The sequence below is a fragment of the Myxine glutinosa genome, chromosome 11, assembly GCF_964187855.1.
Source record: "Myxine glutinosa chromosome 11, kmMyxGlut1.1, whole genome shotgun sequence".
Lineage (NCBI taxonomy): Eukaryota > Metazoa > Chordata > Myxini > Myxiniformes > Myxinidae > Myxine > Myxine glutinosa.
The window spans coordinates 3,678,957-3,703,135 of NC_136271.1; the positions used below are offsets into that span (position 1 = coordinate 3,678,957).

Sequence of the window (24,179 nt, forward strand, 5' to 3'; positions counted from 1 at the left end):
GAGGAAGGCGTTCGATCGCCAGTCGAGGTCGGTAGCTCCGCGGCCGGTCGCGTTCGCGTCATTTGTTGTGGCGGCCCGATGTATTTCACCAAGGACATGCGTGCAGCCAGGGGCCCGGGAGGAGGAGGACAGCTCATCAAGGCCGGGTGAGGCACCCCGCTCTGTGCTCGGTCCGCTGGCTCGGCGATAAGCCCGTTCAAGGTCGCGCGTGCTCGTGAGCCCCGCGCGGCCTTCTTGCAGACTTTAGCAAAGTGTCCTTTTGTAGAACACAAATGGCATATGGCTTCCCGAGCCGGACACGCTGACCTAGGATGCTGCCGATTGCCACAAAAATAACACATCGCGTTCCAGTCAGGCCTGGGCCTTGCTGCTGTAGCTGCTGCCAGGCCGGAATCCGAGTCCACCTCGGGAGCGGCCAGGGGCTCGGCCGCAGTCGAGCCCGCACCCGTATCCTCGGCGGTAGCACTCTCCGGTCGCGCGAGTTGAGAAGTCCCCGCGACGACCCGTGCGTGATCATAAGCGGTGGATTGTTTCCGGGCCTCAGTGTAAACGTTGGCCAATCGTAGAGCCTCCGCGAACGTCAGGTCAGCTGTCTCCAAGAGCCGGAGTCTCAGATCTGTAGAGCTGATTCCAGAGACGAAAGCGTCTCGGACAAGATCGTCTTGGACTTGCTCGTGTGTCCGTACCTCTTGGGTGCTGTCCGCGAGGAGGTGCCGCAGCTCCTGAGCGAAGCGGTCGATCGACTCGGTTGGCTGTTGACGTCGCGTGGCGAGCAGATGCCTGTTGTACACCACGCTCCGTTTCCTAATGTAGAGTCGCTTTAGCTCTTCCACGGCGGCATCGTACGTCGCATAACGAGAGATGCTCCTGTAAAGTTGGTGGTCGACCTTGGTCTGTAGCACAGCCAGCTTCCTTTCAGCGGTTGGTACGGTGTCCTGCGCGCCGAACTGGTTCTCCAGCGTTTTGAGCCAGTGAGTGAACACCGAGCCCGAATCCTCAGCTTGTGGGTTGGAGCCGAGTCTCGGTACATCGATCATCTTGTGCCCCGCCATTTCCGTAGATCGTAATTGAGATTAAGTGTTGTGGAAAATCAATCAGGTCCACAACTTGTCCCATAGGTAGGTTTAATCTCAATTAGATCTCTGACATCATCCTGTAAAAATACAGTCATGCAATAGATATCAGGATCTTGGTATCATACAGAGAGGATCGATATAATAGTCAAAGCAAGCAAGTCTAGCATATATGTGCGAGTCTAGCATATACGTACCATTCAAGACTACATGTAAAGTAAATGTCACAGGAGTGGCCACTGTCGCGGACGTCCCAGGTTTTATATACGCCCTTCAGTGGCTGAAGCGAGAATCTCCCCTGGGTTCAACTTTGGTATAATTTCACTACAGACCCCTCATGGTCCGATTTTTAAAAATGCTGTGAACAAACTTTGGTACAACACAGGTGATGAAGGTTGTTGTCAAGTTTCATCAAAATTGTGTGTGTAGTTTCTGATAAGAAAGCAAATCCCTATTTTGAGGGTGAAACCTGCAATTCCAGTTTCGGAGAAGAACTTGTAGGTGTTTACGGACGGACGGATGACGTGCCATCGCATAAGCTCACCTGAACTTCGTCCCAGGTGAGATACTCATAAGGATAATATGACTCCCTGTTGCTCCCGGAGTGACCAGGTGGACTGGTGAAGAAGATTCATTGTTGATCTGATTAATTAAAACTTATTTTTCAATTTGTAAACATTCAACATGACCTCGTTTCATCATTATCATTTGAATATTCTGTACCTGTCATTTGTTGTACCTTATTTATCCAACGGTCTCATTCGTAAGAGATTCAGAGAGCAAGTGAATTGATGATGCTGTTTGAACAAACCAATTGTCGTGTTCTCGTTGGAATCAAGTGAAACTTTAACAAATGCTCGAATGTTCGGTTAATACCGTAGTTTGCAGAGAGGGCGTGTCGGTTTCGGTGATGAGTCAGTTTCGGGAAACAGAAGGTATTTAGTCACGTGGTAATTCATATAAAAACACCATCGCTGCTGAATCACAACACTCGTTCCAGTTCTGTGTTCTCATCGTGGATTGCAGGTGAGTGAGCTACATGTGAATGGATGCAGGTGAGTGAGGTACATGTGAATGGATTGCAGATGAGTGAGCTACATGTGAATGGATTGCAGATGAGTGAGCTACATGTGAATGGATTGCAGGTGAGTGAGCTACATGTGAATGGATTGCAGGTGAGTGAGCGACATGTGAATGGATTGCAGGTGAGTGAGCTACATGTGAATGGATTGCAGGTGAGTGAGCTACATGTGAATGGATTGCAGGTGAGTGAGCTACATGTGAATGGATTGCAGGTGAGTGAGCTACATGTGAATGTGAAATTCGTCATCGTTATCTTGTTCAGGATGTAATAAAAAGTATGTTTTGTACCTGTTATCTATTTCTGGATAATCCGAACACCCAGATAAACACCTTTACTAAAATCAATGATTGCTGGTGAGGTCTGATGAGAATGTCGTCAAAACGTGATTATTATTTTTCAGGACAAACGGTGAAAACTACCTTTTGGTGCCAACAAGGTTAGTGCCGAGCTGTGTAGATGTTCATACCCATAAACAAGCATCCTAAGGTAAAGGTAATCTTTTTACACAAATATGGCAGGACTTGGGTCGGTACAGACATGATGTGTACATTGGTAGGATGGTGGCTTAAAGAAAGGATTGTCTAAGGTATGAATGTTGATATAGATTGCAGGTATCCCGACTGGGTTCGAATCCCGATTCGACCATAAACTGAGAGTAGTGGCAGCTCGGTGTATTACAAAGTGCACGATCCATTGGATGAATTCTAAGCTTGGTGTCCTGCCTCCTCACATTAGTTGATAGAGGTTAAAGATCCAACGTTCTGTTTCGTGATGATTAAGGAAGTTATCGCGGGCATCCTGAATAAATTACAATTTCCTGCCCTATAGACCCTGTTACACCCTTTAGATCCTGTTCGACCCTATAGATCCTGCTCGACCCTTTAGATCCTGTTCGACCCTTTAGATCCTGCTCGACCCTTTGTAACCCCTAAGACGTGTTAGACTCCATTCCACCGTTTAAGACGTTCACACCTTTAAATACCCTTTAAACCCTGAAGATCATTTTAGACCCTGAAGATCTTTAAAGACCCTCTAAGACCCTCCATTACCCACCAGAACTCCAACACCGTTTAGACCCCCAAAAAACCGCCGAGACCCCTAAAACCCCTCAACCTCAAGACCTTTAAAGACCACTAAGGCCGTTTAACACCCTATTTATCCTTTACTACCCCGAAGCCACCTTAGACTCCCTTCTGTTGTTTAACACCTTTAGTGCTTCACACATGTCAGACCTTTAAATACCCTTTAAACCCTGAAGACCCTTGAGACTCTTTTGAACCCGAAGACTCCGAATATCCTTTGGACCCTTAAAGACCCTTCAGATGCTTTAGAACTCTAAGACCCTGTTACACCCCTTAGAACCCTCAGACCTTTTAGATGCTCTTTGAACTTTTAGAACCATAAGATCCTATATATCCTTGAGAACCCATAAGACCCGTTTGATTGCTTTCTACTGTTTAAGTCTGGTGTTGGCTTTGCGGTTAAGGTGGTTGGCTTGAAATCCTAATGTCTTGGTTTGAGCCCGTGTCAAGCCGTTGAATTAACACCAGGTGGGTTGACTTGGCATGTCCATCCTTCCGAGGTCAGAAAAATGAGTACCAGCTGACTGGAAATGATGCAACCAGCAGCTACAGGCTGCACATGAAACCACCACCGTTTAAGACTTTCACACCTTTTAATATCCTTTAAACCCTTAACATCCTTTTAGACTCTTAAAACTCTTGGGACTGGTCTTAACAGGTCCCTTTAGACCCTGTTACTTCCTTTAGAATCCTGAGACCCTTTAGAACTACAAGACCCATGAAGACCATATAGAACCCTTAAACCCTTCAAGACCACTTAGATCCACAAGACTATTTAGACCCTGTTACATTCTTTAGGACCCTAAGATCCTCTAGGACCCCAAAGACACTTTATGACCCCCTAGACCCTTTAGATCCTTCAGGCACTTAAAGACTCCCAATACCTTTTAGACCCCTTAGATCCTTCAGGCACTTAAAGACTCCCAATACCCTTTAGACCCCTAAGACCCATCAGACATCGAATACCCTTCAGAACCCAAACACCCTTTAGAACCCTTTGACCGTTTGACCCCTAAAACCCCCTGAATACCCATGAAACTCTTTAGACCACAAAAACCCTCTTTTTTTTGTATACCAAGTCAAGGCTCATATAAGAGCTAACACATAGAACATATAATAAAGGGAGCAGGAGAGAAGAAGGGGAGAGAGAGGGAAGCACAACAGTAGAGAACAGGGACATCGGGAGATCTGTGGAAGAGAGAGGGCTGGGGAATGGGGGTGGGGGCAGCGGTGGGTTACACAGGATAAACATTTTCAAGAAACAACAACAACAACAGGCATTTTAAGGCCATTCTCCCTGCAGGAGCGGGGGTTAGCCTTGCGGTCCCTGTCGGAGAATGTGTTAAGACTCAGGAGACTCCAATATGACCGAAACAGCTTTATAAAGTAAGGATTTATTATAATTACTAAGTCACTTGTTTCAATTCAATAAAGACTACAATAGCTAAACGGATTGTTAATTCAAGTCGTTGGTTCTTCTTCTTCGGCCGGGCCTCTCTCAGCGCTGTTCACAGGGTTCCGTTCCGTTCCGTAGGTCAGAGCTTCTGGTGACAAGTCTCCTGACTCATAGTTTGCTCTGGTTTATATGGGCCTTGTCGCGCTAATCCCTTCTCCGCAAATGCCCCGAGGTCATGCATGCTCGCCCCACTGGCACCAGCTCGCTCCCCTCCTGCTGCGAGTTCCATTCACCAAACAATAGGGGGGTGCTCCAGCCTGGGGCTGTGACCAGGTGGACAAGAGATTACCATGTTCGTGCACATTCTTGGCATTCATTTACGAAATCGTCTATCTGCTTCGTTACCAGTCTTAATCAATGAGTTACCAGTGCCAATCAATAAATTACACTGAGTTACACTTCCACAATTCCCTCATCTTTTTGTTTTTGTTTATATTAACCATTAATCTAAACATCAATATAAGTAAACAATCAATCACTACAAGTAAACATCAATACAAGTATAAGTAAATAATCAATCACTGCAAGTAAACATCATTACAAGTATAAGTAAATAATCATAACTTTGGTAATCAAATTCCCTTATATTAGGCATACACCGTCATCCTGCAAGAATCACAAAACATTTCGTTGGTCATGGCTCCTTCCGTATTGTTCAATCTATTGCATTTGCATCACAAATATCTTTTCAAAACAACACTTCACCATCACCAAGATACAACAATTTCACTTCATTTTCAAGTTTTGTAAAGCATCTGCACCATCTGGCAAAAACGTTTGCCTCCACACAAATGTTGACTTTGTTTGAAAGGAAGGGCTGATCACTTGTGTTTGAATCCAGGTATGAAACATTTTCTCCTAATGTCTTCATAGCTCCTGCACTACTTCGTGTAGGATTTCGCTGTTGTGGTAACATTGCGGAGTCATAGACTGACCCTGCTCTCCTTGTAGCATTCTTGCCACTTTTTGCTGTAAACCATAGTAATTCCTGAACAAGGCCTTCACCCAGTTGTAGTCGACTTGCCTCCTCCCTCATTGTGAGTGGGCAGCAAGTATTGGTGTGACGTTGATTGGCCAGCAAGATGTGGAACAGGGATGCCGGATGCATCCACAATGATGTTGGGACCATGGTGTTCAGGTCATCCATGGTCCATACCAGGAGTGGCCCGCAGAATCGTGCACAGCTGTTGTAAAAAGGCACAGCCATTGGTTTGCAGCTCCATGCTGGCTCCCCGGAAGTTGGTGAAGTAATAACATATGTCCCCGCATTTCACAGAGGTTGCAGGTAAAATGTCGTTGTCCTGCAACTTCTGATGTGATGAATGTTCGAAGCCTTCGAACAAGAGTAAGTGATCGCCTTTCTTTCATATGTTGCAGTGTGATCCAGGCAAATGGTCACATAAATTTCCTTGGTGAAGGTAAGCATTCATCTCCAAGTTACACGGGAGAATGTCTTCATCATTCTTTGAGGAAGAGGGTGTATGCCACGATTAACTTCATTTTTTAGCCACAAATTTTCTTTCTCGAACTTCTTCCCAATTCCGTTAGCACTCCCTTCAAAATGTGATCTCGTCTTATCCTTATGCTCAGTCACATCTGAATCTGCTTTCCACACACACTGAATCAGATAGGGTACATCTTACCATGAAATCAGCATAATCATGTATATCTTCCGACAGTTTCACATTCAACAATTTGTTGTTTTCCCTTACAACATTCAAAAAGTTATATTCATTTATATGCGTCACACAAATAATATTCAATCAGGTATGTATTTGACTACTAAACTAAGAATAGCATCCACAATTGCTTTCAGGTTAATATAGTTCAAAAATAACTTGTGCAGGTATTTTAGCACTACTCTAAGAAAATAAATTGTATATGATTACAATCACAAACAGGAATATCTAATTCCCAACAAAAATTTTCCCAAACCAACAAATTAAGCATAATGTATTATTACCATAATTCCTCTCCACTTTTTCTTTTCCCTTTTTTTTTTTTATTTTTTATTTTTTTAACAGTGTGTCACTCGTGGTGATATGAGTTCACTGATATTGTAATTGACACAACTCATAACATTGTCGTTATGCCATTATCTTAATTCTTCTGTATTCATTTGCAACATCACTTGATTTAATCTTTTAATCTCAGTATTTATGTCGCCATAAAAGTCTTCCTTTTCTGGTTCCACATTTCTTTCCTCATTTGTCACTTCATGCGTTATCATCGTGTTGTTGGTTACCTTATTCAAACACACCGTCACTAAGGCTTTCAAGCAAGCCACCACTAAAACAATTGCCAATATAACTACTAAACCAACAAACAAATATTGGAGTATCTTAGCTACCACCCCTCCAAATGTGTTTCCCAACCATGCAAAGGCACCCCCTTTTATATAATCGTGGTATCTTGCTCCCTCTTGTCTGATTGTATCGGCTATGTTATAAATTTCTTCTGACTCATCAGGTATGTACGTACAGCAATCTGTACCAATGACTTCACATGTACCTCCTTTTTCTGCTCACAGCATATCTAATGCCATACGATTTTGTAATGCCATCGTTCTTGTTGCTGCCAGCTCTCTTGTAAGTTTTTCCAATCCACTAGCTGTTTTATTTGCCAACTTCTCCATAGCCAATGCCATGTGCCTGAGTTCTCGCCCTGCCTTCCAGGTTCCATAAAATGGAAATATTACCATTCCAATCCATTCCCCCATGCTAATAGTTCTTTTCTGCCTAGAATGCAGGATATGCGTTGGTGACTTTGTTAACAGGCGCATGTGTGGAAGCACAAACCCCAGAAAACATGTTCCGAACCATCCCGAGGGAAGATACGGATATGCCTTGTGTCCACATATAAAATACGTATTATTATATGTCCATGTGTTGTCCATTCCCCACATGCCTTCCCAATATAAAGCTAAACCCTTCGTGCCATTTGGTCCTAGTGGGACAGGTGTTCTCATCCAGCCTTCTTCGTGACCATAATTGTGGCATTTAGAGGTTCCCATAGACCTGTTATGCGTAGGCGTTTGGGGTCTGGTGATACACATTAATCCTGTCATTTGCTGCTGGACGGTCATGTAAGAGGGCATTTTGTTCTTATCATATGTAGGTCTATAACTGTCCTTAAATTGGTTACAATTATATCCCCCTTTTTGCCATCCCACTTCCCCGGACAGTTGGCCGTTAAAATCTGATGCTATCAGGGTGTGAGGGAAGCGGCTACATAACTCCGCCCAACCAAAAGGAACTGCCTCCAATGGTACTCCGATCTCACTAGAATGCGGCATTTGTGTACATATCCAACAATTACTTTCATTTGCTATAGCAGCCCTTGTATGGGCTAAATGTAAAAAAGTATTAATCCCGTGTAATCCATCGGGTTCTAAAGGTGTGTCTTTATCCTTCATCAAACTTCTCTTCTGCTTTTGTCGTTCCGCATGATCATATATCTGTATATCATTTGCTGGTGTTGCGTTTTGTTCCCTCATTACCCCAAAATAATCCATACAACACAGAGTCCCCACTACTAGAGAACCAATTCCTAGGATAAATATCACCATTTTCAAGGAGTATCTGAAGTAGAAGTCTCTGGTTTCCCTCGATTGGTCGGCTTGTCTTGATAAGGTGTTTCCCTTTGTCCCACCTGTATCCATCTGTAAAACATGTGAGCTACCCCTTGTATATGTCCGTACCTATAACATAATTACATGTCAATAAAATTCAACATCGTAACTAATAAACTTCCTAACAGGTTAATGAAAGAAAATCCCTAAAAATTCCTTATTATTTAACATCAATCTGATTATTTGCCTTTCCCTGATTCCCTTATATCCCGGGGTCCACCTAACTCCCTTGATCATGAGTGTAATTGTGCTACATTATCCCTCATGCTGTACTAATATCAGTAGGTAATTGTATGTCATGTAGGCAAATAAATGTCGCTATCTCAAGTAGGACTACTACATGATGAAATAATCAATCACTACCAGGGGCGTTAAAATGTAATTCAAATGAATGTAAATCACGAGTATCATTTATCCGCCACTGAATGTTCTGCTGGGCTGCTAGGTGCAGCCTCATTTTCTGTGGGGCCATCCACTTTAGCACCATGTGCTCGCTTGCAATGAGAGGCATGAATCCAACTTGGTCTACCTTGGCATTTTACTGCAGTATGCGTTGTCAACAGCACCTGATGTGGTCCTGACCATCGTGGTGTCAACGCAGTTTTTCGTTTGAAAATTTTGATGTACACATAATCTCCAGGTTGAAAAGAATGACACTCATTCTCTGCAGGTTCTGGTAAAGCTTCCTTCACCTGGGAATGAAACATCTTCACAATTTTGGTCAATTCAATACAGAAAGAGTACATCAAATCATCCATCTGGTGAATATCCATCTCCTTGATCATCAGGGGAGGTGAATGAGGTACCCGCATTGGTCTCCCCATCAAGATTTCATGCGGGGATAATCCCGTTCTCCTATTGGGAGTAGCCCTCATTGCGAGGAGTGCAAGTGGAATGGCATCTGGCCATTTCAAGTTGGTGTCCGCACAGATTTTGGCCAGCTTGTTCTTTATTACTCCGTTATGTCGTTCCACTGCTCCCGCCGATTGGGGGTGATAAGGACAGTGAAGATGAAGGTTTATCTGCATTGTCTTACCCAATTCCTTAATAACATCTGCTGTGAAATGCGTACCCTGATCAGAAGAAATCCTGCAAGGAACTCCAAAGCGACATATGAAGTCCTTCAACAGAATCTTCACCACTGTTTTGGCATCTGCATGTCGACAAGGGTAAGCTTCTACCCATTTTGTAAACATGTCTACAATCACGAAGACAAACTGAAATCCAGCGCACTTTTCCATTTGGATAAAATCCATCTGTAAATGTACAAACGGACCTGACGGTGCGGGATGAGCTCCTGGTGTAGTCTTTTCACCTTTGCCTGGATTATACGTCTGACACACCTGACATGTAGCACAACACTGCTCTGCCACAAGTGTAAACCCAGGTGCATACCATTGTTTTAACACTGATGCACACATTCCTCCTTTACCTGTATGACTCACTCCATGAGCCAGACGAGCAATCCATGGCAACAATTGGCGAGGGGCGACAACACGTCCATCGGGAGTAGTCCATAATTTAGATTCTTTGTCAAATGTGCATCCAGTCTGTACCCACACCTCTTTTTCCCGGTCTTCCACCACTTCTTGCATAGCGCTGATGTCTTGCAGCGTCGGGGTATTTTCAGGAACCCTTACAGGTCCCTGTATGATCACCGGGTCTTGTTCCAAATGTGCCGCAAGCTTCGCTGCTTCATCCGCCCTTGCATTTCCCTGTGAGACCTCATCTCTTCCTTGTGTATGGGCCTCACATTTTACCACTGCAATGGCCGATGGTAGAAGGATTGCTTCCAAGAGGCTAGCAATCAACCTCCCGTTTTTTATTTGGCTTCCCGAAGATGTCAAAAATCCTCTCTGTTTCCAGAGAGCACCATAATCATGAACGACCCCATGCGCATACCTGGAGTCTGTATAAATGGTTACTCTCTGGCTTTCCGCTAAATGACAGGCTCTAGTTAATGCATACAGTTCTGCCTGTTGAGCCGAGTAAGTGTTTGGTAATTTCCCACTCTCCCATGTCTCAGCATCTGTGCATACTGCATATCCCGTCAGTAGTTTACCGTCCAATGCTCTTGATGATGATCCGTCAACATACAGTACCAGATCTGCGTCTGGGATGGGAATGTCCTTCAAGTCAATGCGAGGCACTAGTGCATGTGCCAATACCTCTGCACAATCATGGGGCTCACCATCTTCCTCTGTTGGCAACATAGATGCTGGGTTCAGCGTTGGGCAACGCTGAATGGTGAGGTTTGACGGTGCCAACAATCCTAGTTCATACGTTGTAGCCTTTGATGCTGAAAGGTGCTGTGTTCCTGCCTTCAGCAAAACCGTCGCCACGGCATGCTCAACAAGGAGAATTAAGGGGCACCCCAGGACTATTGTAGCTGTGGCTTCTACTGCATACGATGCTGCTGCCACTGCTCGCAAGCACTGTGGAAACCCTCGTGCTACTGGATCCAATCAAGTGCTGTGATACGCTATAGGGCGCAGTTTTCCCCCATGTTTTTGCGCCAACACCGATTGGGCAAATCCTCCTTTCTCATGTGAGTAGAGAAAGAAAATTTTTTCATAATCCGGCAGTCCTAAAGCAGGAGCTGATGCTAAGGTATCTTTCAATGTCGTAAAAGCTCGTTCAGCCTCCGGGGTCCATTTCAAAGGAATTGGACTGTTTGGTAAGCTGATGTCCAGCAGAGGGCGAGTCAGTGATGCATAATCAGCAATCCACTGATGGCAAAACCCTGTTGTCCCCAGGAAAGATTTCATCTGCTTGACAGTTGTAGGTTTTGGGAGTGCCCAGATCGTCTTTACACGTTCAGGGCAAAGTCGTCTCGTATCTCCTTTCAGAATATGTCTTAAGTATTTCACCTCTTCCTTCCAGAATTGCAACTTATCTCTCGAGGCCTTGTGGCCTTTGTCTGCTAATGCTGTCAGTAGCACAACAGTGTCCTGTTTACATGCTTCCTTTGAAGTCGAGCATATGAGAAGGTCGTCAACATATTGTACCATCACTGAGCCTCCAGGAAATTCAATGTCGCTGAGGTCTTCATGTAGAGCACGTGAAAACAAAGTTGGGCTCTCTGTGTACCCTTGTGGTAGAACAGTCCAAGTGAACTGTGAGCCTTCGTACGTGAACGCGAACAAATAACGCGAATCCTCATGAATGGGTACACTAAAGAACGCCGAACATAAGTCCACCACGGAGTAGAACTTTGTATTGCTTGGAATACTTGACAGTACAGTGATGGGATTAGGGACCACCGGATAGGCTGGGATGACACAATCATTAATTGCTCGAAGATCCTGTACAAATCTCCAGGTAGTCTTGCCTGGCTTCTTCACAGGTAAAATAGGAGTGTTGCACATGCTCACGGTGCGAACTATAACTCCCTGATCCGCCAATGATCGAATCACTGGTGCAATACCAGCTTTTGCCTCTGGTCTCAATGGATATTGGCGCTTTCTAGGCAGTGGCTTAGAATCATCTACTGTGATCCTTACCGGTGCCACACTCTTGATCCGTCCCACATCATTCGGATGCGTTGTCCACAAGCATGTTGGTATTTGATCGAGTGGGTCCGGATCCCCGTTGGTGTCGGAGCTGAGTAGGTATAGCCCAACATTTTTAGTGTTAATTGGTTCATCAATCATGATGAAGGTTGAAGAAAGCGCCTGCTCTACAAGCTGCCAGCAAAATCCGTCTCCATCTAAGTCATAAAGTGGGGCTTGTTGAATTTCTCCCATGTATCTCATGTTTTTGCAATCTTTCAAAGTTGCAATCATTGTTCCAACATCTTTTGCTTCATATCCTTGTGCCACCGCTAAGGTGACGTGTGGGGTTGTTGTTTCTGGTTGATTCCACAGGAGTTGTTGATCTGGCGTCAAAGACACTGACATGCCAATTCCCTGTTCTCCTACCCACAGTGATGTTATATGTACATCATACCTTGTGTCCAGGTATCTCGAAACCTTCTCTGCATAGGACACCTCCTTCCCTATAGGGTCATGACATGTCGTACAGTGAAGATCAGTCTGCCATTTCAGAGAGTCCATCAAGTAGCTGTCTACCCACTCCTGTACTTTGGGCATTGCAACCTTCAATGTCATAAAACTATCGTACAAAAGTTCTGCCATTTGTGTATCATTGATTTCCCATCGATGTGTTCTTGGTTCTATTGCGCTTTGTAGCATATCAATGACGAAGTCGTGGGAATGTTCTGGCATTTCTAGATACACTCCGTTTTTCTTACATATGACAGTACAGTTCAATTTGCACAATAAATCTCTTCCCATCAAATTTACTGGAACGCCAGATGCCACAAGAAAGGCATGTTGTGCAGTCAACGGGCCAAGTTGGACACGTAATTCCTTTGTGACAGGCGTATGTATGGGAACCCCTGATACTCCTACCACCGTCGTATAGTGTTTTGACAATGGTATATTGGGAAAGTCTGCTCGTCGCAACGTGGAATGCGTGGCCCCCGTATCGACTAAGAAAGGAGCCTTGCATCCGCCTACTGTCAGATTAACATTTGGTTCCTGTGCAGCCGACCTTGAAATTAAAGGAAGTGCTGCCACTTGGTCATTCTGATCTAGTCAGAAGGGCGTTGCAGACCATTTATTCTGCTGAGGTCCTCCCTTAATTGGGGCATTCCTCAATAGAGCCCTATCTGTTGGCTGAGGTGGTGGTAGTTGGTAGTATCCCTGTCCTTGGTTTCCCTGTCGAAATTGTCTTCTGTTGGGGTATGGGCATGCCCTTTTCCAATGTCCCCTCTTTCCACAATTGAAACACCGGTTTCTGTCGTTACCTGGTATGTCCACTTGTTGACTTGTCTTGCTGGGTTGCATGTCTGGGTCTCCGGGTTGCCATTTTGACCTCTGGTTTTCTCCTGACTCATAGTTGTTGTCTGTTGCATTGTTGCGTTGTTGCATAGAAAACCTATTGCGTTGGTTCGTAGTCATCAGGGCTTGTGTCTGTAGTTGCATCAATTTTTCGGCATTTATAGCACTGTTCCTGGCCTGAATTCGCTGATGATGCAAAGCATAATTCAATATTTCTTGCATCGGCTTGCCTTCCCAAGCAATACACTGTCTTTCCACTTCACTCTTCAATTTCGGCAACAGACCATTAATAAAAAGGGGTTTTAGGGCATTGTTGATTTGTGCCCGGTCTATTCCCGAATATAGTCGAAAAACATCTCGCAATCTGTCTAAATAATCACTAGCATCCTCTCCTGTTTTCTGTTTGCACGTAACCACTTTATTCCAATCAGTCACGGGCGGCAATTTTTGTTTGGCCTCTATTAATTTATTTATCTGTGCCATTTTAGCCTCTGCGGGTATGTCTAATTGTCCATTTACTGCATGTACCCAGTTTGCCTCACTCATTAATGTCTTCAAAGTGGTGGTATTAGGAATTACCCACTTTAAGAGTATTTCCATGTCTCTTATAGTCGGCAATTGCATCTCCACAATCAATCGTAGCTCTTCTGCAAATTGAAGTGGATCTGTTTTGATTGATGGCATACCGCTCTGTAATGCCTTCAATTGGTGTATTTGCCAAGGTCTATACATCAAATCTGGGCGTTCCTCATTTGCCCCTGGAAATTGCCGTTGCGGGAAATTCATAACGCCACATTGTTCAAAACCTCCCTGTGGGAGAGTCAAGTTTTGAATGTTCATTGGCAGATCATATTGATCGTTGGATAGATTGGCATTCATCACAGAACCCTTACTCCTTGTATGGTGGTATGGGACGTATGTTGAAGTTGTTGCAGCTGGTTGTATTGCTTGCCCACTTTGAGTCGGTTCCTGTCCTCCAGTTGCACCCTCTGGGGTAGTTACCTCAACTGGGGCACTGCTTTCACCTGTCTTCTGTCGGCTAGAGCCAATCGTTTCACTCTGTACTGGCCCTTCGGCAGGTAGAGGTACAGGTACCTGTACTTCCTGTGGCTGATATACAATATTTCGCCGATAGGGTGGAGGAGTTTCCTCTTCTAGTTCATTTATCTCATATGACCTTGCGTCTGGGTACAATCTGGACTGGGATCGCTTTCCATTGCTAACTTCAAGAGGCATTTGAGTGGATACCTTTTCCAACCTATGTTGTATCTGCTTCATTTCTTTCTTCACACCCCCCATTTTCGTTTTGGTCTCCCTGTCTCTAGACTCGATGTCCCAGTAATAAAATGGTTTCCAATCCACCTTCAACTTCTGTCTGTCTCTTGCTTCTAATTCTTCTCTGAGTGTTTCCAATGTGTTCCTGTCAAACGTGCCATCCTTAGGGAATTCCTTCTTTCTCCCTTTTGTCCATTCATGCCAAGATTCCAAATCTTTAAGTGAATGTGGACCATATTGCTGATACATGTGGTTGACGCAAGCACCTCTTTGGGACAAGTCCAGCTGACCTTGTTTACCCTTGCAGACTCCATTTCCCATTTTGCCTGTATGTGAATAACACTCAATATTCACTCAAAGTACCAGGTAGATTACTAGGATCTGCGCTTTGGAATGCACCTGTACACACCTGTACTATATGTCCTATAAATAAAATCTACTGGAGTTTGTTCCACCTTTTATCAAAGTAGCGTTGGATGTGTTGTAGCTTGCTCCAGGTTCCTCTAAAGCTTCACTCGTACTTCCAGGAAGGATCTCTCCACCTGTTCACACGGTGATTTCCAGAGAATCTCTCTCACCTGTGGCTTTTGCACAATCCAATCTCACAGATCAGTATTTGCAGATGAGCCAAAGGGTCAGTATGAAATGGGTGAATCCTCAGGTGTCCGCTCTGTTGAAGGGGAAATCATACAATGGTAACCGCACATATATATCTATATATAAACTCACCACCTTGCTCAATTTTCCAAGGTTGTCTTCACACTGATAATATCTCACAAAGATATTAAAGCTTCTTTCTTGAGACCGCATTTTCATCAATCAAACGATCAATATATTCAATTTAATTTATTCAATTCAATTTATCCAGTTAAATTTATTCAATTAAATTCAATCAATTAGATTCAATCAATCAACAATTCAATCAATTATTCAATTTCAATTAATTCATCAATATTCATCAATAAATCAAATTAATCATTTTGGATGACTCCTTGCATAAGCCCTTTCCCCAATGATGTCAGGACAGGTCCATCCATTGACTGAGATCGAATCTCATCGGTCGTCACCTCTGGTTCATACCTCATGTCAATTGATGAATCACCGTCCTGTCCTTGGGTCATATCTGACATATTTCCCCATTTTGCCTGGTCTCCACAAATTTTCTTTGCAACCACTAAAGGCAACTCATCCTTCATTCGTGAGACAGCCAAAATGGATGGCAGATATTAAAGTTCATTGGGAAAAATATCTCATCATTTTTTTCTTTTAATAGTACCCAAAATCTCTTGGCAATATAAATTTCGTAAAACTCCTGAAATAAGACTGTAAAATTCCTTCAATCATGCTAAATTTTGAAACTCCATCGCTTGTAACACCCAATTTATCCCATAGGGCTTGAAAGTTCTTTCCCAAGTTCATGCAATCATTCTGCATTTGAACCCTATGATATCATTCATAATAATCATCATGATTTTATAGTCATGGTCCTATCATAATCATCTATTTAAAACGAACATTTCCTTTATCACCACAGCTATGTGGTATAATCAACAATAGAATAAAACTGTACATAGCAACAGGCTACCTCATGGCCACTTAGTATACCTATTGACAATAAGTCATAACAATATCGAATAATCATTGAACAATTTAAAAAATCGCTTCCACTGCTCCAGCCGCAGCATTCGTCATTTTGTCTGCTCATCCACGTGACCAAAACGAAATAAAGGGAGCTCAACCATTACACAGCGCTTTTAATGGCGCATGCCATAGGAACTCAACGCAATTTCGACTCGGCCAGAAAAAACGAGCAAATTTTGCAGGATGTTAACTGGAATTAGCCGTGAAAATATATACAAAATACACAAAAATACACACCCACAAAAATAAACAACAAAACCCAAACAAACCCAAGGTCGACCCTCTTACACAGTAAATTACATCATTTCAGCATCGTATTGATTGCTGAAATATTCCAGGGTTTATACACACCTTAAAAGAGGTATGCGTGGTGTTGCCCCCTCCCACGTTTATTCCTCATTAAATTCCTCATTAAATTACTCATTAAATTACTCATTCAATTACTCATTAAATTACTTATTAAATTACTCATTTAATTACTCATTAAATTACTCATTAAATTACTCATTAAATTACTCATTAAATTACTCATTAAGTTACTCATTAAATTACTCATTAAATTACTTATTAAATTACTCATTAAATTACTCATTAACTTAACTTACATAGTTTCAGCATTGTATTGATTGCGGAAATATTCCAGGGTTTATACACACCTTAAAAGAGGTATGCGTGGTGTTGCCCCCTCCCACTTTTAATCCAGGGTTTATACACACCTTAAAAGAGGTATGCGTGGTGTTGCCCCCTCCCACTTTTAATTACTCATTACATCATTTCAATTAAAAACATCGCTTCTACTGCTCCAGCCGCAGCATTCGTCACTTTGTCTGCTCATCCGCATGACCAAAACGAAATAAAGGGAGCTCAACCATTACACAGCGCTTTTAATGGCGCATGCCATAGGAACTCAGCGCAATTTCGACTCGGCCAGCAAACGAGCAAATTTTGCAGGATGTTAACTGGAATTAGTCGTGAAAATATATCCAAAATACACAAAAAATACACACCCACACAAATAAACAACATTTATTCCGTTCAACAGAACAAACATTTCCTATATCATGACATGCATGTCTTCAAAATTATATGACCAAGAGAAAAAGTAAAACTAATTAAAACTGCGGGCAGTGATAACCCGGGGACCATACCGCTCCATCCTGATTGGACGGGTGCGTGCTAGAGTCGTTAATAACGACAGTCCAGATCCGATTGTTCAAAATTTCAACTCAATCGATCGAAAAATGAACGCAGGGATGCATTTTAAAGGTGCAGTGGCACTAACTGAGTTGCCACGAATATGGTCACGAAATTGCCAATATGGCCATCACAAAATATTTTCCTTAATCAATTGGCTCATAGCATAACCAATCTGCAAGTATCTCATCCGAAGATGTATCTCTGAGGAATTTTAATTAAATAAGTCATTTATAAATCAACAAGTTAATTTATTAAATGATTAATCAATAAATCAAAATTTTCCTTGACAGCCACATCAATTGGTCAGTGTCATGTCCAAATATCAGCTTCCTTACTCAAAAGGTGCCTGAGTTAATGTAATGTAATTACTGTAATAAGATTACTGCAATTACTGTAATGATTACTGTAATTACTGTAATTACCGGAACTGTAATTACTGTAATTACCTCAGGTAATTACTGTAATGTAATTACTGTAATGTAATAAGAAATGTAATTAATTAAATAAGTACTTCATTAATCGCTAATAATTAAATAACTCGTGAATTCTTATCCGATTTACTTAACATTTGAGTGTCCCCAAAACGTTGGAGCAAAACGTTGCAACAACGAAAGTGAAACGTTGTGGCGACGTTGTGGAAACGTTAGCAAAACCCAACATTTGAATGTTCCCAAAACGTTGGAGCAAAACGTTGCAACAACGAAAGTGAAACGTTGTGGCGACATTGTGGAAACGTTAGCAAAACCCAACATTTGAATGTTCCCAAAACGTTGGAGCAAACCGTTGCAACAACGAAAGTGAAACGTTGTGGCGACGTTGTGGAAACGTTAGCAAAACCCAACATTTGAATGTTCCCAAAACGTTGGAGCAAAACGTTGCAACAACGAAAGTGAAACGTTGTGGCGACATTGTGGAAACGTTAGCAAAACCCAACATTTGAATGTTCCCAAAACGTTGGAGCAAACCGTTGCAACAACGAAAGTGAAACGTTGTGGCGACGTTGTGGAAACGTTAGCAAAACCCAACATTTGAATGTTCCCAAAACGTTGGAGCAAAACGTTGCAACAACGAAAGTGAAACGTTGTGGCGACGTTGTGGAAACGTTAGTAAAACCCAACATTTGAATGTTCCCAAAACGTTGGAGCAAAACGTTGCAACAATGGGAACTAGAGGGAGGGGAAGGAGCGGGAGCAAGAGACAGGTAGCCGGAATGAACATGAGGGACAATGAGGGACAGTGAGGGCGTGTCGGTATGCAATTTTCATCCAATCGCCATCTTTCACAATAATTCTGGACCGGCATGAGATGGCGTTGTCTGTCATTAATTTATATTGTAATCAAACGAGTTTTAGACATGGCGGGAAAACTTAAAAAAAAAAAATTTCCTCTCCTCCACCCTTTTTTTTTTTTTTTTTTTTTTTTTTCCTTCTTACTTTGGACCCACGGCTTTCGTCCTACACAATTCCGTTTTATTTGTCTAAATCCGACCAGTCGTTCCAAAGATATAAGCCGTTTTGTCGCAATACCATAAATTGGAATGAGGTAAAATATATATATATATAAATATAACTCCATTTCCCGGCTCCCTGTCGCACGCCGAGCAAGTCGCGTGCTTTGAGCAAGTGCAAAAAAAAAAAACAAGTGTAAACTACTTTACACGTGTACGGGTGTGTAAACGAGTGTACCGGCCTTACACGACTTGGAGGCAGATGGTCTCATGGTGCACTCACGGGCCATCCGCTCCCAGTTCACAGCAAGGCCCTTAATAACCAGCGTATTCGTGTGACTATGCACTAATCTTCGCAAAGACGCAGTCTCAATCACACAGGCGAATGCAGGCAGACATTCGTTCGCTTCGCGCACATCAGTGGCGCGTGTCAGAAGAATTACACAGCGCAGAAAAAATACGTATTTTACAGAAATCATGAGAAAAAACACGAATAATAGCTACAATCGTTTAAAACGTTCCATCCGTGACTTTGTCCGCTTATTCACTATTCCTGATTTGCCATCAAGGACCTCGATCATTCCCCGGCGTACTAACTCCGCTTTTGTAAATGAGATTTCAACAGGATTACGACTCAAAGGAAAAAGAACGAGCAGACATTTTGTAGGACGTTACCTCGGACGATCGTTAAGATCGTTACATCTTAATCATACAAAAAAATGGTTCTTTGGGTAGTAGCCACAGCACCCGGGAGTACCAGCTCAGCAATGGTTCTTTGTGATCCACTACCCAGCACCCTAGACCAACTCAAATGGATCTCTGTGTCGCGAGCACATCACCGGAGCCAAAAGGTCTCATCTATATCTTCCTTCTGAGGGCTCTCCTGCACCAATAGTGCGTGGAGAAGCCCAAACACCACTTTCTCCATATACATACAAAATAACTATACACAGGTTCGTATATCATAATGGTCAATCCACAAGAAGCCATGCTTACCTTGGCGATGTCCACTTGATCCACGTACGGTAGCCACCAAGTTGTCGGAGAATGTGTTAAGACTCAGGAGACTCCAATATGACCGAAACAGCTTTATAAAGTAAGGATTTATTATAATTACTAAGTCACTTGTTTCAATTCAATAAAGACTACAATAGCTAAACGGATTGTTAATTCAAGTCGTTGGTTCTTCTTCTTCGGCCGGTCCTCTCTCAGCGCTGTTCACAGGGTTCCGTTCCGTTCCGTAGGTCAGAGCTTCTGGTGACAAGTCTCCTGACTCATAGTTTGCTCTGGTTTATATGGGCCTTGTCGCGCTAATCCCTTCTCTGCAAATGCCCCGAGGTCATGCATGCTCACCCCACTGGCACCAGCTCGCTCCCCTCCTGCTGCGAGTTCCATTTACCAAACAATAGGGGGGTGCTCCAGCCTGGGGCTGTGACCAGGTGGACAAGAGATTACCATGTTCGTGCACATTCTTGGCATTCATTTACGAAATCGTCTATCTGCTTCGTTACCAGTCTTAATCAATGAGTTACCAGTGCCAATCAATAAGTTACACTGAGTTACACTTCCACATCCCCATGACAATCTTCTCCATTTTGCCCTATTTTCTGCATCTCCCCTTGTTTAACCCCCTTGCCCGCATTTCTTCTTCCACCATCTTTAGCCAAGTCTTTCTCGGTCTTCCCCGTCCTCTACTTCCTTCTACATTCATTTCCATCACTCCTCTCAACCAGTCAATTTAATCCTTCTTCAACACATGACCAAACCATCTTAAACTGTTTCTCTTCACAGCATCCATCACAGGCTCTATTCCCATCATCTTTCGCAATTCATCATTCGTCTTCCTCTCTCTCAACGATACTCCGCACATCCACCGAACCATTCGCATTTCCACCCTTTCCAACCTTCGTTGCTGCTCTACGTTCATTACCCATGTCTCGCTCCCATAAATCATAACACTTCTCACACATGCAGCATACACCTTTCCCTTCAGCTTCAATGACACTCCCCTCCTCGTCAGCACGCCACTCAGTTCCTGAAACTTCCATACACATCTCACTCTTGCAACCGTCACTTCCATGCACATCTCCACTCCTAACTTCCTCAATGCCCATGTCACTACTTCACGTGGAACCCTATCGAATGTTTTCTCCAGTTCAACAAACCCAAGGAACAACTTCTTCCTCTTCTCCATGTACTTCTCCTGCAACTGCCTCACAATAAAAAGCGCGTCTGTCGTTCCTCTTCCTGGCATCAATCCAAATTGCATTTCGTCAATCTTCACTTTCTTCCTCATCCTCCTCTACAAAACCCTTTCCAATACCTTCATTCCATGCTCCAATAACTTTATCGCTCGATACGAGCCACAGTCCAGAGGGTCACCTTTCCCCTTGTTTCGAGGGACGAGGGTACTCAGTTCCCAATCCACTGGAATGCGGCCTTATTTCACCACCAGATTGCAGATCTCTGTCATTCTCTTCACACCCCAATTTCCCGCTGCCTTCAACATATCCCCCACAACTCCCGTCGCCCTCCCGCTTTTCTACTCTTCAATGCTTTTATCGCTTCCTCAACTTCCTTCTCGGTTATCTTCTCTACCGGTCCTAAAACTGGGTTACTCTCGATGTTGCCATCCCATTCATTCTCTGCATTCAACAGTATTTCCATATATCTCTTCCATTTTCCTTTAATTTCATCTGGGTCGACAACGATTTGTCCCACTTCATCCTTCAAGCAACTCACCCCCATCACATCACACCTCTCTTTCGCTATCTGCTTTGCAATCCTGAATACCGCTCTCTGACCCTCTTCCAAATCCAAGCGTTCTCCGAACATTCTTCCGACATGCCTCCTGCACCTTTGCTACCTCTTTCTTTGCAGCCTTCTTGGCTGCCTTATAACTTTCATGTTCTGCCTTTTCTGCCCCCATACCCTTCGCCTTCTGCCACTCCTTGAACTTCTTCCTCTTCTCGTCAATCTTCTTTCCAACTTCATCATCCCACCACCATGTTTCCGAGTGCCTCGGTGGTCCTTTTGTCCATCCACATACCTCACCAACGGCTCCGAACAGACTATCTTTAATTGACATCCAACCACTTTCAAGCTCAACCACATCATCCTCTACCATACTCAGCCTCTCTTTTAATGCCTCCCTCACTGTCACCTCTTTCAACCTCCACACCTTCATTCTCGGTTGGTACTTCACCCACTGAGCTCTCCTCGCACCTTTCACCCTTATGTCGCAGACAACCAAGTGGTTCTGTGAAACAGCCTCCTCCCCCGGGATCACCTTTTTGTCCCGGAGGTGCCCCCTATCTCGCCTACGCACCAGCAGGTAGTCAACGGTTGTCGTCGACCCACCTGACGTGTATGTAACAAGCTTATTATCCTCTTTCTGGAACTGATTATTACAAATCAACAAATCAGCTCCATCAGCAAACTCCAAAATCCTTTCACCTTCTCCATTTCTCACACCATATCCGTAACCCCCATGAACTCCCTCAAAACCGTCCATACACCATCCCACATGTCCATTTAGGTCTCCTCCTACCACAACAACTTCCTCATCTTTCACGTTTTCCATCAGCTTCTCTATCGCACACCAGAACTTGTCCTTCTCGTCATAGCTCCGACCAACCTGCGGAGCATATCCCGAGATGACGTTCACCAAGAGCTTTCCAATCATCATTTTCACCATCATCAACCTTTCACTCACTCTAGTCACACTCACCACACTGTCTACAAACTCCTCACAAAACAAGACACCAACACCATTCACGCCCTCCGGGCACCCTTGCCACACAAACTTGTATTTCTGTCCCTGCCTACCCTTCACCATTCTCACACCACTTCCCTTCCATCTCGTCTCCTGCGCACAACATCTGTCCACTCTTCTTCTGACCAATACTTCCACCACTTCTCCTGATCTCCCTGTCATTGTCCCTACATCCCATGTCCCAAACCTCAGAAACCGATCTCCACGTCGGGCATCAGACGTTTCGTCGTCGTAAATGGAGTGATTTCCACCCTTGCTTCGATCGGGTTCCCCACCTTGAGTTTTGACGAGAGGGAGTGGGGTCCCCCACGGGGTACTTCGGGCTGTACCCTGCCCATATGTAGTTGCAATCAAGAAAGAAAACAGAATTTAAAGGAGGTTAATTTGGGGTGGATTAACAGGGATAGAAAAGATCAAGGTTTTGATGGAGGAAGACAAGATATTGTCATGTCCGTGGCCGGCCGATGAACACCCTCCTCGGACGAATAGCTGGACGGTCTTAATCCGAGGCGAACTCCGAATAATGGCGGTACTTTTTGGCGCGCGGACGGAGGGCAGCAAGGTGCTTACCCGAACGAAGCACACGGGTTGATTCCCGAAACCCACGAACAATTAAACATACGACAAATAAAATGCAACAATAATGATTGAATGAAAGTAAACGCAAGAATAAAATAAATGCGGAGGTGAATCTAACATTTCCTAGGGTGAGACGTCTCCACTCAGACACAAAAACAGACAAGGGGGAATATAATAAAACAAAATAAAATTCCCCAAGCCGGCCGGCACTCAGCTCTAGTCCAAAATTTGTGCTTGTGGATTGTGGTGATTGGTGGTCGTCGAAACTGGTCAGGTCGGCAGTGCAGGATGAGGATGGCTGACGAAAGGACCGCGCGTCGAAGCCCCACAATGGCAATGATCAACGACGCGAGCGCACCCCTTCCTCACGATCGAAACTGTCGACACCGTTCTCTCTCAGCGTCAGCGCACCGAAGAATGCCAGCTGTTTGAGCCAGTCTGTTCGAGTGAAGGGATCAACAATGACGAAAACCTTCCCTTCGTGCAGAAACGAGAGTCCACACTGAGAGCAGAGACGCGCTCCTCTTCTTCCTTCCCTCTCCTCCAAAGCACACACTAGCCAGAAGCGCCAGCACAACAGCGACCGACAGGGACAAGAGCCAGACCGAGAGAGAGGGTCTTCTTCTTCCTGCTCTTGAACCTTCCCTGCTCTCTGACGTCACTCGACCAGTCTCCGAGCTCTGTCGAAACACCACATGTCCTCTCGACCAATGACGAAGCTCGGGGCGTGGCCTACCAGTTACGATCCTTTCAAGGCGGAGTTTAGCCGTCGATCGAGAGTGTTCGGCTTCTGCCACTTATGGTGGGTTGTGGTGAATCCTTTCAATGGAAGGTTGTTGTTGTTGTTGTAACGAGGGTTTTATGGCCATAGGCCCCCCCATGTGAAGTTATATAAATAACCTTAAGCTCCACTTTTCCCTACTTAATACATCAAAATGTCTCCTACGCGTTCACGGTCCATGCTAATACTATACAATCCTCCCTTTACTGTGGTAATTTATCCTCTACCCCCACAAACGTAACAATATTGTGGTGAGCAGCTGTTTTAAAGACCTGCAGGGAGGAGTGGGAGAGTGTGGGAGTTTGTTCCAGAGG

General features: G+C 44.0%; 1 protein-coding gene across 1 annotated transcript in view; it reads left to right on the forward strand.

Annotated features, from left to right (window-relative positions):
* The first annotated feature begins 2,024 nt into the window (after positions 1 to 2,024).
* Positions 2,025 to 24,179, forward strand: part of LOC144894220 (interferon-induced protein with tetratricopeptide repeats 3-like) — a 30,151-nt gene continuing 7,996 nt past the window's right edge. The window contains exons 1-2 of the mRNA XM_078786352.1: positions 2,025 to 2,099; positions 2,558 to 2,593. The gene's annotated coding sequence lies outside the window, so the exon portion shown is untranslated. The remainder of the gene's footprint in view (positions 2,100 to 2,557; positions 2,594 to 24,179) is intronic.